We start from the raw sequence: 19,744 nt of genomic DNA, 5'->3' as shown, positions 1-19,744 counted from the left end.
GTCTTTGATAAAACGTCTATAATAATTCGCAAAGCCGAGGAAACTCTGCACCGATTTCACGTCTTGTGGGGTTTTCCAATTCGTGATGGCCTCGACCTTCCCACTTTCCATCTGAAAGCCATTGGCATTGATCACGTATCCCAGGAAGGAGACTTCTGTTGCGTGGAAGAGGCACTTTTCCAGTTTGGCGAACAGCTGGTGTTGTTGCAGACGACTTAGAACCTCCTTGACATGCTGTTCGTGTTCTTGGAGAGTACTTGAATACACAAGGATGTCGTCTATGTACACCATACACATGGTATCCAGAAGGCCCCTGAGCACTTCGTCCATAAAAAATTGGAATGCCGCAGGGGCGTTGCATAATCCAAAGGGCATGACGTTGTACTCGAATAAGCCGAACTTCGTTCTGAACGCGGTCTTCCACTCATCGCCCTTCTTTACTCGGACCAGATGATAGGCCCCCCTTAGATCTAACTTGGTGAAGTAACGAGCGCCCTTTATCTGGTCCATCATGACTGGAATCAATGGAAGTGGGTATCTATTCTTCACCGTGATGTTATTCAAGGCCCTGTAGTCGATGCAGGGTCTCAACTCTGCACAGTCCTTCTTCGGGATGAAAAACAGGGGCGAAGAAGCAGGCGATGTGGAATGGCTGATGAATCCAGTAGCTAAATTCTCCTCAATGTAGTTCTGTAGATATGCGTTTTCATGTTCTGTCAGGGCATACACACGACTACACGGAATAGCTGCACCAGGGAGGAGTTCGATGCAGCAATCGTAGACCCTATGTGGGGGTAAACCGGTAGCCTTCTGTTTGTCGAACAGGGAACGAAATTCATTGTAAATCTCTGGTAGACTGGAAGTACTGCATAGGTGTTTCTCTGCACATGCCACAGCCAGGTGGCGAATACTAGGACACTCTTCCTCTCCAGCTGTCAAAGAAAAAGGGTCGTGACAATATTCCATACAATAGGAGGAGGTTAATGCGACTGTGCGAGCGGAGCAACTCACCACAGGATCGTGTAGCGTTAGCCATGGCATTCCTAATATCAGGCGAAACTGAGGAGCAGCAATTAAATCGAACTGGATATATTCCGTGTGTTCTCCATGCTGCATTCGCAAAGGGATTGTGTGTTTTATCACAGGCTCAGATGACAAGGTGGATCCATCCACAGCCTTCACATGTTCTGGTTCCTCTTACTTCTCCCACGATATCCCAAGGGAGTTTGCGTAATCAATGTCCATGTAATTACCTGTGGCTCCTGAATCTAACAGCGCATCCATCTGCGCGACGTTATCCCTCGTTGTCCACAGGGACACAGGCAGGTTCATATGAGCAACAGCAGGCGTCATGGTATTGGCAAGTAATGAGGAGATCATTGTTGGTCCCAGGTCCATCCCAGAGATCTCAACCTGGTTTGGACGTTCTAATTTTCCGACGTCTCTCTCGTTCCCAGAACAGCCGATTTTCGTGGTGCTGGATTCCTCTCCGATTGTGGGGCTCTTGCCCGACACTCTCTGATGAAGTGTCCCCCTTTGCCACAATACAGGCATAGTTTCATTTTCCGCCGTCGCTCTCCTTCCTCAGAAGTCAGAGGACCTCGGATACCCCTGATCTGCATGGGCTCAGTACCATCAGTACTTTTGGCACTGTCTTCCTGCGGGAGTTTGAGTTTAGGATACCATTCACGTCCATCACCCCTGCTCCGATCTCCTCTTCTCTCCAACAGCCTATGATCCAATTGTACCATTAGGTCGATGAGTTCCTCACAAGTCGATGGCAGTTGGACTACCTGGGACAAGACGTCCTTCAATTCACTCCTTAGGCCTTGATAGAACAGCGAGGTCCTTTTTTCTTGTGGCCAATCAGTTTCGGCTAGGAGCCGGTTAAATGATGTGATGTACGACAATAAATCCTGTGACCCCTGTCGCAATGTCAGGAGCTCCTTATCCAATGATAACATGTGGGTCTTTCAATCAAACAGTTTCCTTAAGGCAGAACAGAAATCGGGGAACTGGTGCAGAACGGGATCGTTCTTTTCCATTAGAGGGATAGTCCAGCTTGCAGCATTTCCACCCATGTACGACATCATGAATGCTGTTTTGGCTGCGTCATCCTGAAACACAGAAGGTTTACACAAAAAGTGGAGGCGGCACTGGTTTAGGAATGTTTCGAATTTCTTGGGATCTCCGTAGAACCTCTCAGTGGGAGCCAAAGGAATACCAGTTTTCTGAATTACGTGCACCGTCGGAGAGTGGTCCGCGGAGGATGAAGGTATGGCTGTAGGAGAAAAGAACCCACCCCCAGCTGCCATAGGGGTTGTAGGCTGTGATATGGTTTGTACTGGAGGGGGGAGCGTGGCTTCTCTAATAAAAGACCCTGCCCCGGGATTCTTTCGTGACATGCCAGCGACTTCTCTACGCATGGTGTTCATATCTTTTCTGAGCTCTTGGTTCTCAACTCGGGAAGCATGCACTTCCTGCTGCAGTAAGCTAAAACCTTCAAGCAACGAGGTTAAAGTCGCACTCGTATCCATGGTCCAGGCTAGTCTTCTTCCTTGGGCTTGTCAATCTGTCAAGGTTAGCAGCAGACGAGTAATCCAAGTGAAGAACACACAAGCCATTAACCTGAGGTGTCTAGCCAGCGGCGACCACGGCGAGATGATAGTCTTCCCTATACCCGATAGCACTGACCCTCCCCGTGTGACATACACACCGGAGACAGGTAGTCCTCCAGGTAAGGGGAAGGATAGTTGATCGGGGAAGGTTGTTGTGAAGACACCCCTCTCGGTCTGGTCTAAGACTTCGGATGACTTCAAGGCACAACAATTTTCTGGAAACACAAGAACACTTGTTTAGCACTACAAGGGGGAAGATGCCACAGTTGTTGCTTATGTATATATATAACCAAGTATTCACTTACTGATAACCACCGCTTGAAACAGCCTGAAGTCTGGGAAAGGTTACGACTCAAGATCAAGCGGAAGGTGGGCTGTTAACTCACAGCTCAATCCAAGGAAAGAAGTAAGCCTAAGTGAATAGCACCGAGTAGTTAGATTCACTACTGGTGGGAAGATTTGCTCAGTGTCTAAATAGTTCAACTATCCTCAGGAATTGATCCGAAAGAAAAGTAGAAAACTACACTATGCTAGCACGGCCGTGCTAAATTGTCATGTGTCTGGATTCTACTTACGGGACTTAAACAAAATGTCTCGGTGTCCTCAGCGGGAAGAAAAGCGTCCGCGCACACCCAACACTCGGCGTCCTCAGGGGGAAGGAAAGCGTCCGCGCACATTCAACACTCGGCGTCCTCAGCGGGAAGGAAAGCGTCCGCGCACATCCAAAACTCGTAACTCAAGGAAAGCTAGTTCCAAACACGATCGTAAAACCGGAAGGATTGACAAGCACCCGGTGATGGGAAAAGAGTGTTCTTATACACTCCCAGAGGGCGTGGACCGTTTCGCCAGGCCCCAGGGATTTCTGGGAGATGTAGTGCTGCAGCGGTATTTCCTTATACTACCTCTCCAGCTATGGGTAATCGCTACAAAACCTACCCCAGAACCCTCAAAATACTCCTATACCCCAACACCCAAACCTAGCCCTGAACCTTAAAAATAACCCTGTACCCCAAAACCCATACCTATCCCTAAACCCTAAAACTACTCCTGTACCCCATAACCCAAAACTATATATGAACCCTTAAAATACCCAACACCCCAAAACATATACCTCAGTACCCCAAAACATATACCCCTATACCCATACTTACCTTATCCAAACATTTAAAAAAACATGCTTTTACCATTCATGCATTTACAACGAATTTCGGAATAATGGGTGTTTACCCTCCCCCGGTAAGTACATTGGTGGCACGGCGGCCCACATCTCCAGCAACATACTCATATTTTTTCACCACCGATTTGAAAAATGCACAGGTCTCTCTCATTGAGGGCCAGCACCGACATACACTTTTAGACACACCTCCCGCCACAAGTTCTAGAATTGCGAACTTTAGAGCTGGGGAGCTACGTTTGAATCTCGGCATCAGCTCAACATCCTGTGATTCCAGGCAAATCGCTTTCTCTCCCTGTGCCTACCACAAATGAATGTGTTCTTCTGTAATGTAAATTGTGCTCATGCCATGTTGTCTCGTTCGCGCTATATAATATTGCATGGAAAAATTAAGTAGGGAAACTCGAGTTCACACACTACTGAACGCGCACTCTTAAGTGCATCAGCAGTACACTGTGAATCGGAGCGTTTCACAGGCCTGTCATAGATAAGAAATGCTATCAAAACGAAATCCTACAAAACAATGTACTACTTGCCGGCAGCAATTCATACCCGGACAACGTCGGGACGGGCTGCTAGTATATATATATATATATATATATATATATATATATATATATATATATATATATATATATATATATATATATATATATATATATATATATATTCACTGAAAAAACCATAGGTTATAGACCATATATAGTTAGGGATTAGCATTTACAAAACCTTATTTTACTTGCACAAAACCATTGAAATTCCATATATAGTTAGTTGCACTAACTATATATCGCGCACCCGCAATCCACTGCTAATGATGTCACATATTACATCATTCATGACATGGTCAGTGACATCACTGATGACATCACTGATGACATCTCAAATGACATCACTGATGACATCACTGATGACATCTCAAATGACATCACTGAGGACATCACTGATGACAACACCCAGTGACTGTATGTTTCTGTAAAGTTAAAATATGTCTTACATATTGAAAAATGAGTGGATGTATAAGTGTCTGGATGAAGGATTTAGTAGGTGCATGACTGACTGTATGAGAGAATGATTAAATGTGTCTCACTGAGTGCATGGGTTAGTGACTAAACTGTCTTAATTTGTGCATCATTATATATGTTGTTCTGAAAACTGCTGCATGTTTAAATCAGTAGCTATATGTGTAACTATATGGGTTATTGAATGGTTGCCCAAGTATTTGTATGGGAGACTGAGTATGTGTGTGGGTGGCTGGGAGGTGTATGACTCTGTGCATAGATGTGTGAGCAGTTGATTCACTAAATGTATGGGTTCAAAAGTGCATGTGGAAACAGCTGTATGGACAGTTGACTGTGTGCATGAGTGTATTGGTTAGTGAATGGATATCTCAGTGCTACATGTCAAAGTAAGTACATATGTAAAACACAGTCCATGTGAGAGTTGACATATATAAATAACTGTGCATAAGAGCCAGTGAATGTGTGAGTGGCTGTATGGATCATTGTGAACTTGTATCAGGGATTGTATAAGACAGTAAATATGTGTTAGTATATGTTTGAATAAGTAAGGTGTGTATAACTGTATAGTTGAGGAAATGGAGGTGTGATTGATTGTTTGCATAACTGACTAGGTGTGTGAGTAACTCCATGGATAAGTGACAGTCTGTGAGTGTCTGTTTATACTGATTGTATCTAAGGTTATATTAGAGTCTGAAGATGTTCATTGTATTATCACATAAATGATATCATCAGTGATGTGATCAGTGATGTCATTTGAGATGTCATCAGTGATGTCATCAGTGATGTCATTTGAGATGTCATCAGTGATGTCATCAGTGATGTCACTGACCATGTCATGAATGATGTAATATGTGACATCATTAGCAGTGGATTGCGGGTGCGCGATATATAGTTAGTGCAACTAACTATATATGGAATTTCAATGGTTTTGTGCAAGTAAAATAAGGTTTTGTAAATGCTAATCCCTAACTATATATGGTCTATAACCTATGGTTTTTTCAGTGAATTTTCAAGGTTTTGTAAATGCAAATTCCTAACTATATATGGTCTATAACCTATGGTTTTTTCAGTGAATTTCATTGGTTTTTTAAAAGCTAATATCTATAGCTGTAATATATATTCTTTATTACGTGACGTATCACATAGCCCGTGAGACGCCTCATGACGCATTGCATAACCGTGACGTATCGTCTCTGCAGCGCAAACAAAACCCGTAACGTAAGCGCGCCGGAGCACGCTTACAGATATATATATATTTTTTTAACCTTAATTAGACAAAATCCACACGTGCACATATCTTGAGGCCTTGCAAAGGCACATCAAACAAACAGTCCCTACAATTTTGCCAAGTTTGGTGGAAATCTACTCCTTTAAATTTTATTTTACTGTTTCTCTTGATTTTCCCCTTGTTACGCTTACCGGAACGCTACCCGGTATGCAAACAAACGCTCCAAAAACACAATATGTCAGACTCCCGTTACGCTGCCGGTTAGCTGCCCGGTTTTTTTGCCCCGTGGGGAACTTTAATAGCCCCCTCATCAATCCTAGGGGTTCAGGAGGGGTCTACCTTACCCCTTTCCTTCATTTACACCTTTTTTTTTTCCACCTCTTGTCTCTCGATCCCACCGAGAGACAAGATGGCGGCCGCTCCGGACTGTTTACAATGTTAACAGCCAATCAGCTTCTCCTCAGACTCCCGTTACGCTGCCGGTTAGCTGCCCAGTTAGCTGCCCGGTTCGCGTACCGGGACGGGCCTCTACGGCGAAAAATCGCATTTTTTTTTTTTTTTTTTTGCCCCGCGGGGCACTTTAATATCCCCCTTATCAATCCTAGGGGGTCAGGAGGGGTCTACCTTGCCCCCTTTCCTTCATTTCCCCCTTCGTTTTTCACCACCTCTTGTCTCTCGATCCTACAGAGAGACAAGATGGCAGCCGCTCCGGACTGTTTACAATGTTGACAGCCAATCAGCTACTCCTCAGACTCCCGTTACGCTGCCGGTTAGCTGTCCAGTTAGCTGCCCGGTTCGCGTACCGGGACGGGCCTCTACGGCAAAAAATCGCATTTTTTTTTTTTTTTTTGCCCCGCGGGGCACTTTAATATCCCCCTTATCAATCCTAGGGGGTCAGGAGGGGTCTACCTTGCCCCCTTTCCTTCATTTCCCCCTTCGTTTTTCACCACCTCTTGTCTCTCGATCCTACAGAGAGACAAGATGGCAGCCACTCCGGACTGTTTACAATGTTGACAGCCAATCAGCTACTCCTCAGACTCCCGTTACGCTGCCGGTTAGCTGCCCGGTTAGCTGCCCGGTTGGCGTACCAAGACGCGTCTCTACGGAGAAAAAATCTGAATTTTTTTTTTTTTTTTTTTTGCCCCGCGTGGCTCTATAATATCCCCCTCATCAATCCTAGGGGGTCAGAAGGGGTCTACCTTGCCCCCTTTCCTTCATTTCCCCCTTTGTTTTGGCCTCCTCTTGTCTCTCGATCCTACCGAGAGACAAGATGGCGGCCGCTCCGGACTGTTTAGAATGTTGACAGACACCGGAGAGCCAATCAGCTTCGCTTCGCAAAGCTCCGTTACGCGAAAAGTACGCGAACCGGAGCGCTGCCCGGAGCGCTGTTACAGATATATATCTTGTTTTGAACGTTAATTTCTCAAAATCCACTGGAGCACATATATTGAGACCTAGCAAAGGCACATCGGGCTAACAGTCCCTACAATTTTGCCAAGTTTCGTGCAAATCCATTCAGCCGTTCGAGCTAAAAGTGAGGCCGACCGCCCTATGGAAATTAACATGGGAAAAACGCGTTTTGGGACCCCCCTTTTTTCTCGGCCCCCCCTTGACGAACCCCCCCCCCAAATTTCAAGGGGCTGCTCAGAAACAAAATGTGCCATTTTCCTGAAAATTTCAGCCAATTCCGTCCACAAACGCCAAAGTTATTAGACATAGAATTTTCAAAAATCCCATAGAGAAAAAATCCTAACTATATATACCTACAGGCTATCGCCAGTAGGTAATATATATATATATATATATATATATATATATATATATATATATATATATATATATATATATATATATATATATATATATATATATATATATATATATATATATATATATATATATATATATATATATATATATATATATATATATATATGTCACACAAAATGCCCTGAAGCTTGGAAGCACACTCAAAGTCACTCGACCAGCCGGCTTCTTTACTTGCAGCCTGCGCTCTGTTCCACATTTAATTTAGATTGCCTTCGCGTTTCAGGGTTACCACGACCCCTTCTTCCTGGGCTAAATAAACAACAGCATTTCAACTTCTCATGCTTGCATTTCCGGTTTTAATCATTTGCAGGTAATGTATGCATGTTCACTATCATTACAATGCATGCTAGGACATAGGGTTCCTTTACTGAGTTCCAAATGCGTAGTCCGTAATTTTAAGTTCATTATTACCTATAGTAGGTTTGTGTCACAGTTTGGCAGGTTTCATTAAGCACCGAGTGACTTGCAGATCCAATTTTGATGAGTTCAAAGTTGCTGCCTCGCCAGCTGGTTGCAGGTTCCTTTCCGTCTGGCAATGGTGCTGCTTCCCACGGCCGGACCGCCATGTAGAAATGTGTCACACAAAATGCCATGAAGCTTGGAAGCACACTCGAAGTCACTCGACCATCCGGTTTCTTTACGTGCAGCCTGCGCTCTGTTCCACATTTAATTTAGATTGCCTACGCGTTTCAGGGTTACCATGACCCCTTCTTCCTGGGCCAAACAAACAACAGCATTTCAACTTCTCATGCTTGCATTTCCGGTTTTATTCATTTGCAGGTAACGTATGCATGTTCACTATCATTACAATGCTTGCTGAGACATAGGGTTCCTTTACTGAGTTCCAAATGCGCAGTCCGTAATTTTAAGCTCATTATTACCTATAGTAGGTTTGTGTCACAGTTTCGCAGGTTTCATTAAGCACCGAGTGACTTGCAGATCCAATTTTGATGAGTTCAAAGTTGCTGCCTCGCCAGCTGGTTGCAGGTTCCTTTCCGTCTGGCAATGGTGCTGCTTCCCACGGCCGAACCGCCGTGTAGAAATGTGTCACACAAAATGCCCTGAAGCTTGGAAGCACACTCGAAGTCACTCGACCATCCGGTTTCTTTACGTGCAGCCTGTGCTCTGTTCCACATTTAATTTAGATTGCCTACGCGTTTCAGCGTTACCACGACCCCTTCTTCCTGGGCTAAACAAACAACAGCATTTCAACTTCTCATGCTTGTATTTCCGGTTTTATTCATTTGCAGGTAACGTATGCATGTTCACTATCATTACAATGCATGCTGGGACATAGGGTTCCTTTACTGAGTTCCGAATGCGTCAGTGTTTAAAAAACAACTTTTTCATTTTTGACCACAGGATGTACTGTCAGGCCCGGGGGACCGTGATGGGAACCTGCTTCGCCCCTAGTTACGCTGGTCTTTACCTGGGCTGGTGGGAGGAGCAGGTGGCCAAAAACATCAGTGCCTTTTCCCAACAAGTGGTCCTCTGGGCCCGGCATATCGATGATATTTTCTGCATTTGGAGGGGTGACTGTTCGACAGCAGAAAACTTTGTGAAAGAACTTAATAACAACAATGGTGGCGAGCTGGTCCCAGGGTGCGGCGTGTCCAGGCGCTACCACAGAACATGCAGTTTCACTCAAAGTTGCCACCAAATGCGCCGGACTCTACAGGGGTTGGTGTTCTTTGGGACGCTGGTGGCTGCATCCCTAAACATTGCCACCTCTTCCATGTGCTAGGTACGGATACAACCTTAAAGAAATGTATTGATGAGTATCCTAGCATTACCTACAGAAGATGTCCAGCTTTGAAGGACATATTATGCAAAAGCAGTCTACCAAGTGATAAAAAGAAAACATCTATCCAAGGTTTCTTCAAATGCTTTTCTTGCAAGGCGTGCAAATCAAGCAGTAATTGCAAACAGATAAAACTTTCGTGTAACCAAAAACCATTTGTCATCTTAAAACACTTAAGTTGTAAATCAGAATTTTGTGTTTATGCCTTGATATGCCCTTGGAAATTCGTGTACATTGGAAGCACCATCAAACCAGTGAAGCTACGCGTACTAGAGCACATGCGAGCCATCACAAATAATGATAAACAGTATCCGATCGCTCGCCATTTCCTGAAACATCATAAGGGAAATGCGAATCTTCTACAATACTGTGCTCTAGATATGATCCCAGAGTCTGAAAGAGGGGGAAATAGAGAACAGGAACTGCGTAGACTGGAATCAAAATTAATCATAAAGTACGAAACCATGCAGCCAGGAGGGATTAATAAAGATGAAGAATTAGCAGTCCACCTAGGCTGATAATTGCACTGTGAATGGTATATAGAACCTTACCTTATGAAGAGAAAAATTATGCCGCCGTGTTGCTTCTGATAGTATGTTATTACATGTTTTTAATAGGTAATGTACCTTTTTATTGATACGCACAATTATTCACTTGTAGGAGACGGAGCACTTTGCCCTTCACGAAGAATTCCTGAGCTGTGTAAAGGAACGCTGAAGGAAATTATTGGTTTCAGCCCACATGGGCAGAATTGTATAGAATGTAGTATGTAAAAAAACTTTTTAAAAAAAAGTTATTATTGCCACAAAACCACGCCCGGACAATATCTCTTGAACGCCCACTTGGGCGCGACAAATGGAGGACTGAAATCTAAAATAAGATTGTCCATTTAATATATGGAGTTAAGTTTTGAGATTTTAACTAGTTTAAATCTCGAATTAAGAGACTCCACAAATTGGAGTAAGATTACAAATTTGCAATTTTTGTTTGTTTATTAAGCATGAAACTTGTGTTTTACAATTTAATTTAAGAGTGTGGTGGCAACAACTGGGTAAACTATAAACTGTTCCAACATGACAATTATGAAATGACAGAACGGACGGAATGTACTCCGTAGTCCTCTTTCTACTATAATGCACTATATCACGAAACATGCCGTAATGACAACTGACTCGTGACCAAGGAACCGGCTGGTTCCGAAATGCGTCGGGTGTTGTTTTGCCACAGCTTTTGAGAAAATAAATTGCTTCACTACAAATTGGGGCTCTGCGTTTTTCCTTTGAAACTCTAAGGATACTGTGCTGTGCTGATATATATATATATATATATTCACTGAAAAAACCATAGGTTATAGACCATATATAGTTAGGAATTCGCATTTACAAAACCTTATTTTACTCACACAAAACCATTGAAATTCCATATATAGTTAGTTGCACTAACTATATATCGCGCACCCGCAATCCACTGCTGATGATGTCACATATTACATCATTCATGACATGGTCAGTGACATCACTGATGACATCACTGATGACATCTCAAATGACATCACTGATGACATCTCAAATGACATCACTGATGACATCACTGATGACATCTCATTTGACATTACTGATCACATCACTGATGATATCATTCATGTGATAATACGATGAACCTCTTCAGACTCTAATATAACCTTAGATACAATCAGTGTAAACAGACACTCACAGACTGTCACTCATCCATGGAGTTACTCACACACCTAGTCAGTCATGCAAATAATCAATCACACCTCCATTTCCTCAACTATACAGTTATACAAACTTTACTTATTCAAACATATACTAACACATATTTACTCTCTTATACAATCCCTGATACAAGTTCACAATGATCCATACAGCCACTCACACATTCACTGGCTCTTATGCACAGATATTTATATATGTCAACTCTCACATGTACTGTGTTTTACATATGTACTTACTTTGACATGTAGCACTGAGATATCCATTCACTCACCAATACACTCATGCACACAGTCAACCGCCCATACAGCTGTTTCCACATGCACTTTTGAAACCATACATCTAGTGAATCAACTGCTCACACATCTATGCACAGAGTCATACACCTCCCAGCCACCCACACACACACTCAGTCTCCCATACAAATACTTGGGCAACCAATCAATAACCCATATAGTTACTCATATAGCTACTTATCAACACATGCAACAGTTTACAGAACAACAGACATAATGATGCACAAATTAAGACAGTTTAGTCTCTAACCCATGCACTCAGTGAGACACATTTAATCACTCACTCATACAGTCAGTCATGCACCTACTAAATCCTTCATCCAGACACTTATACATCCACTCATTCTTCAATATGTAAGACATATTTTAACTTTACAGAAACATACAGTCACTGGATGTTGTCATCAGTGATGTCATCAGTGATGTCATTTGAGATGTCATCAGTGATGTCATCAGTGATGTCACTGACCACGTCATGAATGATGTAATATGTGACATCATCAGCAGTGGATTGCGGGTGCGCGATATATAGTTAGTGCAACTAACTATATATGGAATTTCAATGGTTTTGTGTGAGTAAAATAAGGTTTTGTAAATGCGAATTCCTAACTATATATGGTCTATAACCTATGGTTTTTTCAGTGAATTTTCAAGGTTTTGTAAATGCTAATTCCTAACTATATATGGTCTATAACCTATGGTTTTTTCAGTGAATTTTCAAGGTTTTGTAAATGCTAATTCCTAACTATATATGGTCTATAACCTATGGGTTTTTTCAGTGAATATATATATATACATACATATATAAACATATATCATCTGTATATCTATATAAATACAAACATAAATGCATGCATACATATACTTATATGCATACAGATGCATGTTATTTACATGAAAGTTGAAAAAACACTAATAAAAGCAAAGCTAAAAAGCCACCTCATTACAAACAGAATGGCTTTAACTTAAACGAGGGCGAGATCTATTGCATTTTCAATGCTTGTTTACTTTGGTTCCATCAAGAAGGCATTCAGATGTGTCACACATTTGCCATAAATTCTGAATGTTAGCACTCTAGTTGCACATTAGATCACTGTAGTAAAGCTACTGCTCGCCAGGGACGTCTGCTGCTGGTATTCAAAGTGCATGTTTCAGTCTGCATGTCAGAATTTTTTTAATGAAATAGAAGAGGATTTGGGAAGTCACTCAAAATGATCCCTAATTTTTCTTTCTGAAGCACTAATCATACTTTCTATGGCAAAATTAACCCCCTCATGTTGTTCCTTTTTAAATTGAGTGTTTTCAGACTTACCACTTCATTCCAATCAAGATGGCTTCTGGTGTGCCATACTTTTGTCATAAGTAAGACTGTTAGCGCTCTAGTTGTTCTTTAGAACACTCTGGGACATTCTGTCATTGGGCTATACTTGGGGTACATCTGGGTGATATTTGGGCTACATTTAGGCTCTTTTGTCTCTGGTGGCCATCTTGGGAGACTGTATGTCAGAATTTTTTAATGAAATTGAAGAGGGTTTGAGAAGTCACTCAAAATGTGCCCTAGTTTTTCTTTCTGCAGCACTAATCATAATTCATATGGCAAAATATACCCCCTCATTTTGTTCCTTTTTAAATGAAATGTTTTAAGAGTTACCACTTTATTCCAATCAAGATGGCTTCAGGTGTGCCATACCTTTGTAATAAGTATGACTGTTAGCGCTCTAGTTGTTCTTTAGAACACTCTGGGACATTCTGTCATTGGGCTATACTTGGGCTACATTTGGGTGATATTTGGGCTACATTTGGGCTCTTTTGTCTCTGGTGGCCATTTTGGGAGACTGCATGTCAGAATTTTTTAATGAAATAGAAGAGGATTTGAAAAGTCACTCAAAATGTGCCCTAATTTTTCTTTCTGCAGCACTAATAATACCTTCTATTGCATAATATACCCCCTCATTTTGTTCCTTTTTAAATTAAATGTTTTAAGAGTTACCACTTTATTCCCATCACGATGGCTCCAGGTGTGCTATACCTTTGTAATAAGTAGGACTGTTAGCGCTCTAGTTGTTCTTTAGAACACTCTGGGACATTCTGTCATTGGGCTATACTTGGGCTACATCTGGGTGATATTTGGGCTACATTTGGGCTCTTGTGTCTCTGGTGGCCATTTTGGGAGACTGCATGTCAGAATGTTTTAATGAAATAGAAAAGGATTTGAAAAGTCACTCAAAATGTGCCCTAATTTTTCATTCTGCAGCACTAATCATACTTTCTATGGCAAAATATACCCCCTCATGTTGTTTCTTTTTAAATTAAATGTTTTAAGAGTTACCACTTTATTCCAATCAAGATGGCTTCAGGTGTGCCATACCTTTGTAATAAGTAGGACTGTTAGCGCTCTAGTTGTTCTTTAGAACACTCTGGGACATTCTGTCATTGGGCTATACTTGGGCTACATCTGGGTGATATTTGGGCTACATTTGGGCTCTTTTGACTCTGGTGGCCATTTTGGGAGACTGCATGTCAGAATGTTTTAATGAAATAGAAAAGGATTTGAGAAGTCACTCAAAATGTGCCCTAATTTTTCATTCTGCAGCACTAATCATACTTTCTATGGCAAAATATACCCCCTCTTGTTGTTTCTTTTTAAATTAAATGTTTTAAGAGTTACCACTTTATTCCAATCAAGATGGCTTCAGGTGTGCCATACCTTTGTAATAAGTAGGACTGTTAGCGCTCTAGTTGTTCTTTAGAACACTCTAGGAGGCTGCAGTAGAACACAAAGGAATCAACTGACAGTCTCTGTCCTTGTTGGATGTACATGTTTTACTGAGAATGTCAGACTTCATTTTCACATGACTGAGAAAGATAATGTGAATTTACTGAAAATATGCTTTCAGTTTAGCTTATAGATCCCCTTCCAAACCACTGTGGGAAAATCATGAGATATTAGTTTTCTTTCAAACAATATTCATGATATCACAGCAGAAGGTTTTTTCACATGGTAAAATCACCTTAGAACCCACCACAATTCCTAAAACGAGTATGGTACCATCAACAAATGATTTATAATGTAACTAAAGTCCTAAAACCCTCTATTAACTACAATGCTTTTTAATGAGGTGCTATCATGTATATTGGTCCCAAGATGGCTGCCAACACTTCTTGGATGAAGTGCTGACAGCCAATCAGATCAGATGTGTGGTTAGGCTCCGCCCAGATATATATCTTTTTTTGAACATAAATTACTCAAAATCCACTGGAGCACATATATTGAGACCTAGCAAAGGCACATCGGGCTAACAGTCCCTACAATTTTGCCAAGTTTCGTGCAAATCCATTCAGCCGTTCGAGCTAAAAGTGAGGCCAACCGCCCTATGGAAATTAACATGGGAAAAACGCGTTTTGGGACCCCCCTTTTTTCTCGGCCCCCCCCTTGATGAAACCCCCCCAAATTGTCAGGGGCTGCTCAGAAACAAAATGTTCCATTTTACTGAACATTTCAGCCAATTCCGTCCACAAACGCCAAAGTTATTAGACATAGAATTTGCAAAAATCCCATAGAGAAAAAATCCTAACTATATATACCTACTGGCGACCGCCAGTAGGTAATACATATATATATATATATATATATATATATATATATGTATTACCTACTGGCGGTCGCCAGTAGGTATATATAGTTAGGATTTTTTCCCTATGGGATTTCTGAAAATTCTATGCCTAATAACTTTGGCGTTTGTGGACGGAATTGGCTGAAATTTTCAGGAAAATGGCACATTTTGTTTCTGAGCAGCCCCTGAAAATTTGGTGGGGTTTCGTCAAGGGGGGGCTGAGAAAACAGGGGGGTCCCAAAACGCGTTTTTTGCATTGAGTTTTCCATAGGGCGGTTGGACTCACTTTTAGCCCGAACGGCTGAATGGATTTTCACGAAACTTGGCAAAATTGTAGGGACTGTTAGCCCGATGTGCCTTTGCTAGGTCTCAATATATGTGCTTCAGTGGATTTTGAGAAATTAACGTTTAAATCAGATATATATCTGTAACAGCGCTCCGGGCAGCGATCCGGTTAGCGAACCTTTCGCGTATCGGAACTTTGCGATGCGAAGGTGATTGGCCCTCCGGTGTCTGTCAACATTCTAAACAGTCCGGAGCGGCCGCCATCTTGTCTCTCGGTAGGATCGAGAGACAAGAGGAGGCCAAAACAAAGGGGGAAATTACCATAAGGGGGCATAGTAGATCCTCGTTGACCCCCTAGGTTTTATGTGGAGGTTTTAAAAGGGCCTAGGAGGGTCGAAAAATATAAAAAATTTTTTTTTTGCGTGGTAAGCGCCAAGTTCGCGAACCGGAAAGCGTTCTGGGCAGCGAACTTTATGGATAAAAGAATGAAAGACTTTTCTAATACTGTATGTTAATTATTTGTTGGTTTTGTTGATTATTTTTTAATTTTTTTATTTTTTAAGCAATTTTTTATTGTTGTGATTGTGTTTCAAAATTTAATAACATTTCTAACATTTAACTAGTTTATGAATTACATATAAAAATGATTAAAGACTCAAACAATTTTTTAATATTACATACAATTTTATTTTTCGGATTGTTTTTCGAAATTTAATACAACGTCTAGCATTTCACTGTCTGATATGTGTTCTTGTTCAGTGAACATAAGTTCAAACATTTGACCGTCATCATAATGAAGTAAATGATCCACTGATTCTACACATTGAACTAATTCATGGTCCCGTGATTCATCCATGAAATCTGAGTCATCATTGTCCGCAATAACTTTTTCTGTGTTGGTCTCCAGAACAATTTCGAAGGAAACATTCTGCTCACCTTCCATTTTATTGCTGTAATTTGCATAAAAAATAAATATATCAGTAGAGATAGGGCACTGTTGGGTTTAAGTTCAGACAGGCACTTGTGAGTTTATAACAGAGAAGTAATCTATGGGCACTGTATGGTTTCAGGCGTGAAGTAGTACTATTAAAAAGTGCCTGTGAAGAAGCCTAAGTAAATTCATAATTATACCACAGAAACCTAAATCAGTCCATAATTATAATAAAGAAGCCTTTCTCAATGTCTAACTCTTACAGAGGGATAGTATATAACTATCTGAAAAAGTTTACCATATTTACTTATAGTGCACAATATACTTCAGTTTTAAAAATAACAACTTACCTTTAGAAACAAGTTGATGTTATTAGTGATATTCTAAATGATATATACAACAACAAGTAGTAGTCAAAATGGCTGTGTTTCCTTCTCTCCCTTTATATATATACAGGTATATAACCAATCAAATGTCAGGTAATAAAAGTAGAAAAGGAAAGTAACATTTTCATTGGTTGTCAATTCCAACAATTCAGATGTGTTTTGTGAAGTAATTTACCTCACGGTATTTGGAGAGGTCTACAGGCTAAATGGCTAAATGGAATTTCAATGAAATTTGTGAGAATGGAAGGGATTGTTATGTAGTATGAGCTAATCTATATTTGGTGAGAGTGTCTCTAGTCGTTTTTCTGTAAATTACTTTCCCGCCTTTTTTTAGGACCGCTTTCCGGGAAGCGGCCCGGTTAGCGAACCTTAAGCGTCACGGGAGTCCACCATTTTGTGTTTCGGTCGCATTAAGATACAAGATGGAGGGCAAATAATGTTTAGAATGGGTAGAAGGGGTCATGGTAGACTTATCTTGACCCCCTAGGTTTTCTGAGCGTGGCTGAGGAGGCTTATATGTGCGGAAAAAAAAACTTTTTTTAAAAAAATTCCGCGAGGTTAGCTTTCGGTTAGCGAACCGGGTAGCGCTCCGGGGAGCGAATTTTGTGGAAAATTAGTGAAAAAAGTTAGAGAAAAATAATAATTGTGAGTGATCAGATGTAGGGTAGCTCTGAGAAGAGCTTTTGGGTTTATGGTACATTTAGGTACTTATAAGTAGGTACCAATGCACAGTCTTAAATTCAGAATGAAAATTCTGTTGCCCTCATCTGAGAAGTGAACTCCATCTCCTCTGTAGATATCTTGCATGTAGTAACGCAAGTTATTGTTGTACAGAGAGCCCATTCCATGGTCTCTCATGTAAGCTGAAACAGATTTGTTTACATGCTTCCTCGCTTTCTCAATTTGTGGACAAAATTGGTTGGACCACCTCCATTTCTGTCTTTGGCATATATTGGAATATACCAAGGCAGTTTGAGGAAAAAGTGCCATTAATTGCTCAAAGGTGTCCTTTAAAAGCATTTCCAGACCTACCCCTGTCAAAGTGCCCAAATCATTACCTCCACAGTGCACTATTAACAGGTCAGGTTTTGGCAAATGCATAAAGGTTTTCACCAATGGTATCAATTGGTGACATTTGATGAGCTAACGGAAAGCTTCCCGGTTCGCGAACTAGAAGCGAAGAAAAAAAAAATTAAAAAAAAAATTATCAACAAACATCTAAATATATTTTGGGATTTAAAGAAGAATACATTTTATAGCTACAGATGTTAGCTTTTAAAAAACCAATGAAATTCACAGAAAAAAACATAGGTTATAGACCATATATAGTTAGAAATTTGCATTTAAAAAACCATTGAAATTCAATGAAAAAACCATAGGTTATAGACCATATATAGTTAGGGATTTGCATTTACAAAACCTTATTTTACTCGCATAAAACCATTGAAATTCCATATATAGTTAGTTGCGCTAACTATATATCGCGCACCCGCAATCCACTGCTGATGATGTCACATATTACATCATTCATGACATGGTCAGTGACATCACTGATGACATCACTGATGACATCATCCAGTGTTTGTATGTTTCTGTAAAGTTAAAATATGTCTTACATATTGAAGAATGAGTGGATGTATAAGTGTCTGGATGAAGGATTTAGTAGGTGCATGACTGACTGTATGAGTGAGTGATTAAATGTGTCTCACTGAGTGCATGGGTTAGTGACTAAACTGTCTTAATTTGTGCATCATTATGTCTGTTGTTCTGTAAACTGTTGCATGTGTTGATAAGTAGCTATATGAGTAACTATATGGGTTATTGATTGGTTGCCCAAGTATTTGTATGGGAGACTGAGTGTGTGTGTGGGTGGCTGGGAGGTGTATGACTCTGTGCATAGATGTGTGAGCAGTTGATTCACTAGATGTATGGTTTCAAAAGTGCATGTGGAAACAGCTGTATGGGCGGTTGACTGTGTGCATGAGTGTATTGGTGAGTGAATGGATATCTCAGTGCTACATGTCAAAGTAAGTACATATGTAAAACACAGTACATGTGAGAGTTGACATATATAAATAACTGTGCATAAGAGCCAGTGAATGTGTGAGTGGCTGTATGGATCATTGTGAACTTGTATCAGGGATTGTATAAGAGAGTAAATATGTGTTAGTATATGTTTGAATAAGTAAAGTTTGTATAACTGTATAGTTGAGGAAATGGAGGTGTGATTGATTCTTTGCATGACTGACTAGGTGTGTGAGTAACTCCATGGATGAGTGACAGTCTGTGAGTGTCTGTTTACACTGATTGTATCTAAGGTTATATTAGAGTCTGAAGAGGTTCATCGTATTATCACATGAATGATATCATCAGTGATGTGATCAGTAATGTCAAATGAGATGTCATCAGTGATGTCATCAGTGATGTCATTTGAGATGTCATCAGTGATGTCATTTGAGATGTCATCAGTGATGTCATCAGTGATGTCACTGACCATGTCATGAATGATGTAATATGTGACATCATCAGCAGTGGATTGCGGGTGCGCGATATATAGTTAGCGCAACTAACTATATATGGAATTTCAATGGTTTTATGCGAGTAAAATAAGGTTTTGTAAATGCAAATCCCTAACTATATATGGTCTATAACCTATGGTTTTTTCATTGAATATATATATACATATATATATATTTATATATATATATACATATATATATATATATATATACATATATATATATATATATATATATATATATATATATATATATATATATATATATATATTTTTTTTTTTATTTTTTTTTATTTTTTTTTATTACC

The sequence above is a fragment of the Lissotriton vulgaris genome, chromosome 9, assembly GCF_964263255.1.
Source record: "Lissotriton vulgaris chromosome 9, aLisVul1.2, whole genome shotgun sequence".
Classification (NCBI taxonomy): Eukaryota; Metazoa; Chordata; class Amphibia; order Caudata; family Salamandridae; genus Lissotriton; species Lissotriton vulgaris.
Note: the sequence above shows the minus strand (reverse complement) of the source record.